The 11,677-nt window shown below is 40.6% G+C and overlaps 1 pseudogene; it reads right to left on the bottom strand.

Annotated features, from left to right (window-relative positions):
* Window positions 1-541: 541 nt before the first annotated feature.
* LOC143272311 (putative rRNA-processing protein EBP2 pseudogene) lies at window positions 542-1,743 on the bottom strand (annotated as a pseudogene).
* Between the last annotated feature and the right edge of the window lie 9,934 nt (window positions 1,744-11,677).

Here is an 11,677-nt window from a genome sequence, read left to right as displayed (position 1 = left end):
AGTTGCCCATTGAAATCCCAAATATGTATCTATGGTGTGGTATACATACATTAATTTTCTAAACTTCAAAAATGAAACACATCCATTTACCAAATTTTATTTCTTAGAGTACCCTTTGAGCTACTTCTTGCAGGTAGTGGAGTTAGGTTATAAAAAGAACAAGTAGGATATTTCCTTGGCTTGTTGCCAAGTGATAGAGAAATCTTTTTCAAATCCTTGCTATTAACATGGTGTTTCTTATGAATTTCTGAGGTTTCTAGCACATTTCCTACCAATGGATGATCAATTTCATCATTACCTTATGCTAGAAGACCTGGTAGGCTTATATGAGGTCTGACATGTGTTATATGTCACATAATAAGGGATGATTTCTATTTCTGATTATTTATTGTAATTGAATAAATAACAAAGTTAATTCTGAATCATCTTGGATAAGTTCAGTAGTTTCAAAACAACTCTTTCTGCATATTGAGAATCAATAACTATATTAAGAGGTTCTGAAAAATCTAACAATACCATGAGAATAGCATATAATTCTGACTTTTTTTTTTATCAGCAACATTCTTTAATATGCAAACTTCTCACTCTTTTAGTCTCTGCTTTTGACCCAAGAGTATCTTTCATAAGGTTAATTTAGTAAAAAACTTTTCTTCAAAAAGAAAGACAAAAGCTCTGAGTGTTCTGCAGTCTGTACTTTTCCTTGGTTCTTTATAAAAAACAATGCTATTCAGCGGGTTCTACTCTTCATTTTCTGTCTTGTTCGTTTTCCTGGTCGCTTATTTGCCCCTTTCTTCCCAGGCTTCCTGGGGCCCTTGCCGTGAGCCACCTTGGCTCGGAAGCTGGAGACGTCATTGTAGCTCTCACGGGTGTTCCACTTGGAGCCTTTCTTCTTTCCACCAAAACCAAACTTCTGGTTTTTGTACCGTCGTTTGGCATTGGGCCCTTTATTCATCTGCTGGCCCTTAGCTCTTGCCTTTGCACCGCGTTCGGCAGGCTTCTGATCCCCATCGAGGAAATCCAGCTTATCAGAGAAACCTTTCTGGTATTTCTTGATGGCATTCATCATATGTGCTTTCTCCCGCTGCCTCTTCTGAAGGACCTCAGTCTGCACCTTCTTTCCATACTTCCTAAGCGCTCGAAGTTGCTTGGCCTTTTCAGATTTCTCCATGGCAGACTGTTTAGTCTGCAGCTTCTGTCGGATCTTTTGCATCTGCTGATCTGACTTGGCCATTTCTGCAAAATAATCAGTGGGTCGCTTGGTGGGTACTTGGAGCTGATGGAGCTGGGGTAGCACGGCCAGCACTGCGGCCTGGGCCTGGCGGTAGAAACTCATTTCCCTCTGGAAGTCGTCTTCTGGATTAACACCTTTCTTCTGGTCCTTGTTCTGGGGTGTTGGCTGAGGTTCACTGACAACCGGCACTGGACCCAGGGTCACATCGAGCCTTTCAACCCACTCCAGATCCCGTTTGAATTCAGCCAGACACTGCTTCAGACCATTCATATCATTCACCGCCTTCTTCGGCCTCTCTAGAACAACATTGAGGCCTGGCTTCAGGAGTCCGCGGGAAAACGCATCCTGCAACTCCCGGTCTGAGACCAAGGACTCTTCCGATTCCGAGTCTGAGAGCGGAGGGGTATCCATCTCGCGATCTCCCACTCCCGCGGGGTGAGCCCGTCACTCCACGTGCCCTGAAGACACACCAGCACCAACAACTTCTCCACTCGCTTCAGGCTTTTCGACCCGGGCTTAAAAGGAATCTTTTTTTTTTTTTTTTTTTAAGTTTTATGTGCATTGGTGTTTTGCCAGTTCCCCTAGAACTGGAATTACAGACAGTTGTGAGCTGCCATGTGGGTGCTGGGAATTGAACCCAGGTCCTCTGGAAGAGGAGTCAGTGCGCTTAACCACTGAACCATCTCTCCAGCCCTAATTCTGAGTTTTGAACAGAATCATAAGGGCTTTGAGCCACTTTACTTACATTTCCTGCTATGTAACATAGCGTTATGGTATGATCATCAAATCTAAACTGTCTTTGCATATCAGCATACTGACCTTTATTGAGAAGCTATTTTGGGAAATTCCCATACCTTTAGCCCTACCTTGTGTTTCTATGACCCTACTTTTTCTTTCTACCATGTTTTCTATTGTAACTGAGGGCCAGTTTCCAATATTGCTGTAGCTAAATATTTTTAGTTTTGTGGAATTATTCTGTTCTGAGTTGCCCAAGAATTTAACATCTGCTTCACATAAGGTTAAATGACTGCTTCTTTAAATCTCTTCAAGTCTAAAAATTCTACAGGATTTCAGTCAACTTCTGCATTGCCTTGGGGATGCCTATCATCAGATGGTTATTCTTTTATGGTAACTGGATAAACTAAGGTCAGTTTTCTAATAACCTTGGCCCACTCCTCTTCAATTTAACAATGCAATGATGTGATATGTTCTTGTTTAAATTCCTCAGTCTGTGTCTGAATATTTTTCTTATTTTCATCAGTAGGTCTTTCTAAGGCTTCTATCTTAATCAGCCAAATTTTTCTTCTTTTTATTAGTAAGTCTTCCTAAGGCTTGCATTTTATCAGTCAAAACTTCATATTTGGCGTAGCTGTCAAACCACTTTTTAAGGGATAAAATATGAATTACCAAACTGATAGTAATTATAATTGACATTATATCAATCCCAACTAAGTGGTTTATCCCCTCATCTATATGTAAGCCATCCATAGCAGCACAAAGCAGGGCCCTAACTCCCAGAATTGTGATATTTCTAATTCGTAACATGGGAAAGATTCTCCCCTTTAAATCTAATTTGTCCTTCAAGAATTTCAGATATCTCACCAGATTGGCTGACGATGACAGTGAAACTACCTAGCTGTTTTGGTGACACTCAGCTGGGAACAGGCATGGCTAGCTGTCAGTGTACATGGCTGTACAGAGGATGTAGGTGGTGCATGGCTGAGCCCCTTGGCAGCTTGTGGCAGTGGCAGCAGCAATAAAAGTCTAAGCCCCCAGCAGTTATGAGCAGTGTCAAGATGGCTGAGCTGGGCTGGGTTGGTGGACCAGGGAGAGGTTCCAGGAAAGCCCAAGTGGCAGGAAGTGAGGGTACAGGCTGGTGGTGGATGGCTAACCCCAGAGGCATTTGGGGCTGGGGGCAGGCAGCAGTTGGAGGCTACTATAGAAAGACTGTAATGGAAAAAACCCTGGACTCATGTAGAGGGCCCGTGAGGAGGGAGACAAACCCAGCTATGGTACTGGCAGAGAGGTGCTGGGTCCACCACCTTGGTGTGGTTTAATAGTGCCCCACGTTGGGTGCCAGATGTAATGGTTATTTAAATTATTCTACTATAAATAAAAACTCTGGAGTCAGATAGTAGTTTAAAACCTGATTGATCAGACATGAAGTGGAGAAGTGACCAATGATCCCCTCTCTGTATGTCCTGGGTCTTCCAAAACTTCTAAGCTAATTTTGGTCAGCTAATATCTAGCTTTGTCCTCTGATTCAAGGTAAACTTTATTGGCACATCAGAGTGGCAGTGTAAATAGTTTTCCCATAACTCTCTCTCTCTCCCTCCCCCTTTTGAGGTGTGTGTGTGTGTGTGTGTGTGTGTGTGTGTGTGTGTATGTGTGTGTGTGTGTGTGTGTGTGTGTGTGTGTGTGTATGTGTGTTAGGAGAGGGGCATATGAGCCTATGTGTGCAGGTATGTTTGCCTGTGAATATGCCAGGTGAATATGGAAGCCAGAGGTCAACTTTTGGCTTTTTTCTCAATCACTCTCACTCTTTTTTTTTGACACAAAGTCATTTCATAGAACCTGGAACTGGCTGCTTTGGTAAGACTAGCTGGTGGGTGAGCTTTGAGGATCAACATTTCTCTGCTCCCTATCCCTGGGATTACAGGAACATGTTGTCATACCTGGCTTTTATGTTAGTGTCAGAGATCCAAACTCATGTTCTGGTGCTTGCACAAAAAATTCTTTATCCGCTGAGACATTTTCCAGTCCTTCAATCTCATTTTTAACAAACAGCTCTGGGGCACAGAGCAATTTTCTTCTATGTTGTGCCTCTCTACTTCCAATGTAAAGGAGTTTGTTTCCCTTTGAATTCTCTGATATTTGAAGGACATTAACACATTTTGTGTTTGTCCTATACTGTTTTACAATGCTGTTAATGCTTTTTGCATAAATATAATATTTTCTTATAGTTTAAATTTGCCAAGAATATATAACATATTTTAAACTTCCTTGGCATTTATGCAAGTAATTAGTGCTTTGATGTGCTAATATCACGACAGAAAAATAGTTAATAATTAATTCTTTCATATCTCAAAATTACCTGAGGATGTGCTAAGATGCTATTATATACAGCATTTCAAATGCAAATGGAATACTTGTTAGGGACATTGTCCACATTGTGAAATATATGTTGATTTAAGATTATCATGGATGATGGACCTAAGAAAGGGACAGCAGCAGCATATCATAGCACAGAGAAACAGATACTGTTGGTCTGTATTACTGGCTTTCCTCATTGCTAAGACAAAATACTTGACAGAAACAAGTTGTTAAGGATTATTTTTGCTCATAGTTCAGAGGGTACAGTCTATCATAGCAGACAAGGCAGGTATGATGATTAATTTTAATTGTGCATTTGACACAACCCAGAATCACTTGGGAAGAAAGGTCAATGAGAGATTATTTGCTTATGTTGGCCTGTAGTCTTATCTATGGTGGGTAATCTTAATTGTGTTAATCAATGTGAGAAGAGCCAGCTTGCTGTGAGAGCAACCCTTCTCTAGGCAGGGGATACTGAACTGTATTAGAGGGGAGAATGGAGATGAGCACAAACGAGTAAGCAAGCAAGCAAGCAAGCAAGCAAGCAAGCAAGCAAGCAAGCAAGCAAGCAAGCATTGCATTCATTCCCCACTGCTCTGGACTGAGGATGTAGTATGGACAGCATTCCTGCACTGACTTCTCAACAGTGATGGGCTGTAACTTAGAATAGCAAACATAAATGAATACCTTTCTCTTTTAAGGTGCTTTTTGTCAGAGTATTTTTATCATAACAACAGAAATTAAATTGGAACAGCATGGTAGCTAGAGAGGGCAGCTGGTTACCTACCAGCAGCAGACAGGAAGGAGAGAGTGAGTTTGGGCCAAGAAGCAGGGCCAGCATGTAATCCTCTTGGTGGTCTATGTTAGTTAGCTGTGCCTTCTGTCCCAAAGGTGCCACCAGCTGGGGACCACGTGTTCTGGTCTATGAGAAAGAATTCACATTCAAATAATAGCAGAGTTGAATATAAAGAGTCAGAGTTCTGTAATAGCAATCTTGAGAATGTTAGGGCAAGCAGTAGTTCAAAGTCAGTACTTACCAGTGATGATTTTAGTGTTGCTGATTGATAGCCAAGACAGTTCACATCTGTGTGTAACATGGGGCATATCTAAGCTGGCAAACACTAAGACAGAAGACCACTGTCTAGAATTAGAATTTAAACATGCAGAGCACTTAGTTAATTTGTTGTACATTTTATGCTCTTATATCTCTTTTTTCCCTTCATTTTCATTTAATGATAAGTCATGGGCTTTTAGATGTTGGTAAGACAAATGTAGTTGATTTAATTAGCTGAATGAATTAAAGTGAATATTTTTAGAGGCTACTAAAATTTAAACAATTTAGCATATTCTTCTAACAATTTTTTCTTATTATTATGAATGCTATTTAATAATTACATCTATGCTAATTGTTAGTTTGGGGAATGATTTATTTGTGTCTTAGTTAGGATTTCTACTGCTGTGGTAAAACACTGTGATCATAAGCACTTTGGTGAAGAAAGTGTTTATTTCATTTCTACTTCTGTATCACAATGATGGACACTTATCACAGTCCATCATTGAAGGAAGTCAGGACAGGAACTCAAGCAGGGCAGGAACCTGGAGGCAAGAGCTGATGCAGAGGCTATGGAGGGGTGCTACTTACCGGCTTGATCCTCATGGCTTGCTCAGCCTGCTTTCTTATAGCACCCAGGACTGCCAGTCCAGGGGTGGTACCACCCTCAGTGAGCTTGGCCCTCCCACATTAATTATCAATCAAGGAAATGCATCACCGGCTTGCCCACAGGTCAATCTAGTGGAGGCATTTCTTCAACTGACATTCCCTCTTCCAAAATGATTCTAGCTTGTCAAGATGGCAAAATATGCTTAGAATTTTCAAAAAATTAATTTTAGGTATAGCTAAATCCTTTTATTTACTTGCACGTTTTCCTCTGCACCTTTTTTTTTTTGCCTCATACAATCACATATGTTTTTAAGTTAGAACTTGAAATAATTTAGTGAATGTGGAGATGCTCTCTTGTTCTGCTCAGTCTTTGCATCAAAATCTTCACATCTCCGTCCTCAGTCCGAGAGGAGAAGCAAACACACATTATTAATGTCTGTATAACCATATTCCTTTTATTAATGTACTGCTAACACTCGGTGCCCTCATACTTCATATGCAATGTGCATTTTGCTAAGGGTTGTTCGCCACAGTACTTAATGGCAGGGAATGTGCCTTACAATGTGTGTCTTACCACAGTGGCTTCCCAAGTAGCTACATCAAGACCACCTGATACGTTTATTAAAAAGCCTACCTACCAGGGACCTGGCTTAGGTGATCAAATGTAAATATTTTAAAGTGAGTCTTAATGTATTTTTTGTAAGCTCACCTACAATTTTTCTGGACAGTTGAATTTGAAGCTGGCCCACAGCGTGGAACACTGCCTTGCATTTAGCGAGTGCTTGAGTGTGTGATCCCTTTTCATTTATTTCCCCTCCGCCCTCCGACCCACCTTGTATTGTCCAGGAGAGTCACGTAAACTGGATTGAGTGTGTTTGTTTTTCCTCTCTTCTCTGGGCTTCACCATGCTTCACCAACCACCTGACAGAATCTAATTCAAATGCATTCTCTTTTGTTTCGTGGTGCATAATGACAGTCCAATAACCAGGACTCTCTAGTGCCCTTTCAAAGCTCCTCGAAAAATCAGACAGTATTTAAAAAGAAATGCATTAGTATTTCAAGACATAAAATGACCCTGTGGACTGTTGCTGCTCTGGGTGGATGTGGCTGGAAAGAGTGATATGTGGCAGCTCTCTCATCCACACTGAGTCTACAAAAACAGCATCATTTATCCCAGTCTGCTATTCTTTTCAGACTTTTGCCTGTTTTAAACATATTCTAAATAATGTGTTTGTACCAGAAGGCTCTCTCCTAGCTGATCACTTTGTGCTGTCTGGCATTCTCAGCATGTTCCTTCACAGTAGCCGTCCTCCAGGTTATCACAAAGTGGTCATCTATTCTCCATATGTGGCCAATGAAGGAGAACTGTGACAGAGCTCGGCAATTGTCAGCCGGTTGCTTCAGCATCCAGTTGTTCAGGCTCATCCTCATATTTTTCTTTGAGTGACTGTTTCGCAATCTGAAGTCCAATAAACATTGCAGCAGAGAGGGAGCTTTGCAGGTAGCCACGTTTAGGTTTCTAAAGCTGTATAGAAACACATCCCTGGCTCATGCTTCACAGGATAGGAGCAGGTTCACTGATGGTCAAGAGAGAAAAAGAAAAGAGATAGGAATTGGTATAGGATAGGTGAAAAAATGGGGGAAGATTTGGGGCTCAATATAATCAAACTACTTTATATGAAAATCTCAAGAATTAATAAAATATTAAAAACATAACTAGGAGACGAGGGATACGTGAAGGATAGTAAAGAAGTGTGATGGGGTGTAGGAAAGAGGTAGTTACAGGTAGTGTGACCTAGAGAATGTCACTTCCCAGCTTTTATAACAAAGAGACAATTCACTAAGAACACTTCAAAGTTAGTCTTTAATTGTGAGCATTGGGTCTATTCTGCCTTTTGTATATTTGGATTGCAGCTCTCAGTATTTTATCTTACCTCCTTTTTTAGCTGCCCCCTTTTAAATGGCGTATGTAAATTACTCCTGTTGCAATTGTTTGTTTGTTTTTTTCTCCCCAGTTGGTCTAATGAAGAGATTTTTGTTGTTATTTTTATGGTCATTGTTAGAAAGATTTAATTTTTCACAGGGGTCTCATGTAGCCCAGGCTGGCCTCAAACTCATGATCCTGTCTCAGCCTCTTAGGTATGGAAATTGCAGGTGTGTGCCACCTTGTCTGGCTGTAACTTTGTAGTTTATATTCATTTGTATCTCATCTTCAGGAAGAATTTATCAGATGCTTAGTCACTAATCAGAAATCATTCCTGCCTTCTTGTTAATTTAACAGTTTAGAAGGTTAACTAGTACCGGGTCCATCCGTGGAGCCCTGTCACCATGTAAATGGCCCTCTATAGGTTTGGGAGCAGCTCTGTGAAGCCACATGACACAGCTGGTCTCCAGGATGCTGCTTCTCTTAGTATGTAGTCAGTTTGTGGCCCCCTCAACCTCAGGGAGACCTACCTCATTTCATCATCCCAGCATGGTCTCAAGCCGTGGGATGTCACTTCCTGCTTTCCAGCTATTGAAACCAATCCTGTCTTTCCTTTTGCTTTTTAGCCTGGGCAACTGACACATCTTTTCAGTCCAAATTGCAAGTAAAAACCATAGATGGATTGTAGAGCTTTTCTCCTGTGGGCTGCCAAGCTCACCTGCATTTGTATTGTTAGATCTTTAATTTTTTTTATTAACTTTATTTATTTTGTGTATGTGTTCATGTGCCATGGCAGGTATATGGTAGTCAGAGGACAACTTGTGTGGGTCAGTTCTTTTTTTCTACCATGGGGGTTTGAGGCATCGGACTCTGGTTGTCAGGATTGACATCAAGTGCCTCTACCTGCTGAGCCATCTCTCTGGTCCTGATTTTCCCTTTTCTTTATTTTTAAAATTAGGTTTATTTATAATTTTTCTTTCTTTTAAAAAATTAACATATAAAAACTTGAAAGGCCATTGCATGGATTGGCTTGCAATGTGTTTTATAATCACTTGAAATGAAATGTTTTTGCCAGGATCAAGACCACGACTTTAAGGGTATACCCAATCCAGGATGACAATGTTATCATGAAGACTCTGCATAATGTTGATAGTTTCCTTCCTAGCAACTTATTCTGACATAGATTGCAGGTCTCTGAGAGATTCCTGAGCAGTTATATAGTCTCTCTTGCCAGTCTGTGTCTGAAGCAGGATTTCCATCCATCTGGCAGGGGCTTCTGAGCTTCTTCGCAAATGTGTGGTAGCTGTGGATCTACTGTGCTCTGAGATTCTAGCTGAGAGCTAGGAACTAAGAGGAAAAGACAAGAAATGAAACCAGTGATGCAGTGTGAACTTCTAAAAGACCCTGGACAGGCACTGAGTGGTGGCTTGAGGAAAGAACTAAGCTTACACTGACCCCAGACATGGTGAACTGCACTCCATGGGGAAATGTTGGGTGTTTTTTAAGTGGCATTCATTCCAAAGGCATTTTCCCAATGGCCTATACCATGTATTTGTTTTCTTATGTTAAAAATGAAGGACTCCACAAGTGTTATTTTTTTAAGTTAAGTTCTTGTCTTCAGATTGTTTTCTGCACACTTCCTACTTGATATCTTCTGTCACAGATAGATTTATTTTATTTTATATAATTTTAAATTAAAAATACACGTATTTCATACAATATACTTCTTTTTCCCTTCATAATTTCCTCCCACCTCTCCATCCTTCCAACTTCATGCATTCTCTCTCTCTCTTTAGAAAACAAACAAGCAAATTAAAAAACAAACCAGAATAAAACAAAGCAAATGAAAAACAAACAAAAAAAGAAGAAAGAAAAAGCACACGAAACTCATGTACACGCAGAGGCACACACTATTGTTTATCATTCTCCCTTTCCCTCTCCAACTTCTGTATCCATCTGTGTGCTTCCTACTCATTTTCAAATGCCTTCTTATTCTTTAACTGTAATTGTTACATATATAGTTATGTGTGACATTTTATAAATATAACCTACTGAGATAATTTTGAATTGCTCATATGTGTTTAGGGCTGATCTCTAGGGATTGGTTGATCTATCTGTTATCTGTCTATCTATCTATCTATCTATCTATCTATCTATCTATCTATCTATCTATCTATCTATCTATGAAACCATAAATTACCTGTAGTTCTTCTAAAGGAAAAACCCTGTGAGAATTTCCCCATCCCCCAGCTGGTTTGACTCCTGGTACTGTTATTCTTAGGGCTTGTTTAGGCAACCATATTGTTGAGGTTTCTTGGGTGTATGCTCCCTGTCATATATAGAAGGTACTATTTCACAGCACATGTCCCACCCTGGTCCTCTGGCTCTGACATTCTTTCTGCCCCTCTTCTGTGGTATTCCTGAAGTCTTAGGTGTAAAGGTTGCATTATAGATGTATGAACCAGGGCTGGGCACCCCCTGCTTAGTTGTTCTCTGCATTTTAGACAGTGGATTTCTGTAATGGTTTCCAATGCTGCCAAAAGAAGCTTCCTTGGTCACAGGTAAGAGCTGCACTTCGCTGTGGGGATAAATAGGAGCTCTTCGAATGCATTGGACGTTATACAGGTTTAGTGAAATGGCAGTAGTTGGCTCTTTTCTATGGTCTCCGGTCTCACAGCCACTAGTAGCAGGGCTGGGTTTATAGTAACAGGCATGAATTGTTTCCTATTGAGCAAGCTTTAAGTATTGTTGCTTACTCCCAGGATGTAAGCGCCACTATTGTACCTTTCAGGACATCTTGCCATGCTGGTCATTGTTGCTATGTGTTACAGCTGGATAGGATCATTCATTACTTTCCTCCAAACAACAGCTTGCATGGCACCTAGTTTATGTCTTAATCTGCTTCAGTTGCTGTCCAGATCTGGCCAATGGTTACCATTTTGTCCCCCAACAGTAGGGAATCTTCATATAGATTTGTGTTTTTATCTCTTCCTCTAAGCAAGATCCATAAATTTAGAGTAGTAAGGGATGCCTGTGAGGTTCATAGTTGTTTTCTGTAAACACAGGGATTAGTGCAGTGTTTGAGTAGGGCCTGACAGTTGTTCCGGCAAGAGATCTTCTGACAAACATCAAGATATCAAGGTCTGAAAAAGTCAAGATATCCCGAGGAAATACGACCCAGGAAGCTCAACCAGATCATAGTCTGCAGGAACAGACAGCACTGTGGCCTGGGATACATACTTGGGTAAGGTCACATGGCAGAGGTCCACAGGGACCTCCTGGTTCAGAGGGCCAGGTAGGATCAATCAGCACCAAGACTCAGATTCAATTTGCAAATACACAGCACAGAGAATATACCTATACTAATGTATACCAAGAATATATGAATCTTAAAAGGGATATTTGCATAGACTATGTGTGCTAGACCCAGAGGAAGTCAGGGTGAGGTAGAATGGCATTACAAACAGAGAAATGAGCAGAGAAAGCAAGCTGATGGACCGTTGGGCAGCTCCTGACAACATCACTGGAGTGCTTCCTCTGGACCTGGTAAACTGCTTATATTTGCATATTCTAAAGATCCTTTAACTATTTTACTTAGTGATTAATAGCATCTTTAACATCTTTTTTTTTTTTTTTTGCTTTAAAAATTATATGAAAAGCAAAACTCTTTGGGATGCTTTTACTGTCTGATGTTTTCTGATTCATATTACTTTATTCAGGCTGTCTAAGCCCAGACAAAAGTCAGTGTTTTTGTGCCATGTTAGTAGAT

The sequence above is a fragment of the Peromyscus maniculatus genome, chromosome 3 (assembly GCF_049852395.1).
Source record: "Peromyscus maniculatus bairdii isolate BWxNUB_F1_BW_parent chromosome 3, HU_Pman_BW_mat_3.1, whole genome shotgun sequence".
NCBI lineage: Eukaryota > Metazoa > Chordata > Mammalia > Rodentia > Cricetidae > Peromyscus > Peromyscus maniculatus.
This window is presented reverse-complemented; position numbering and strand designations above follow the sequence as displayed.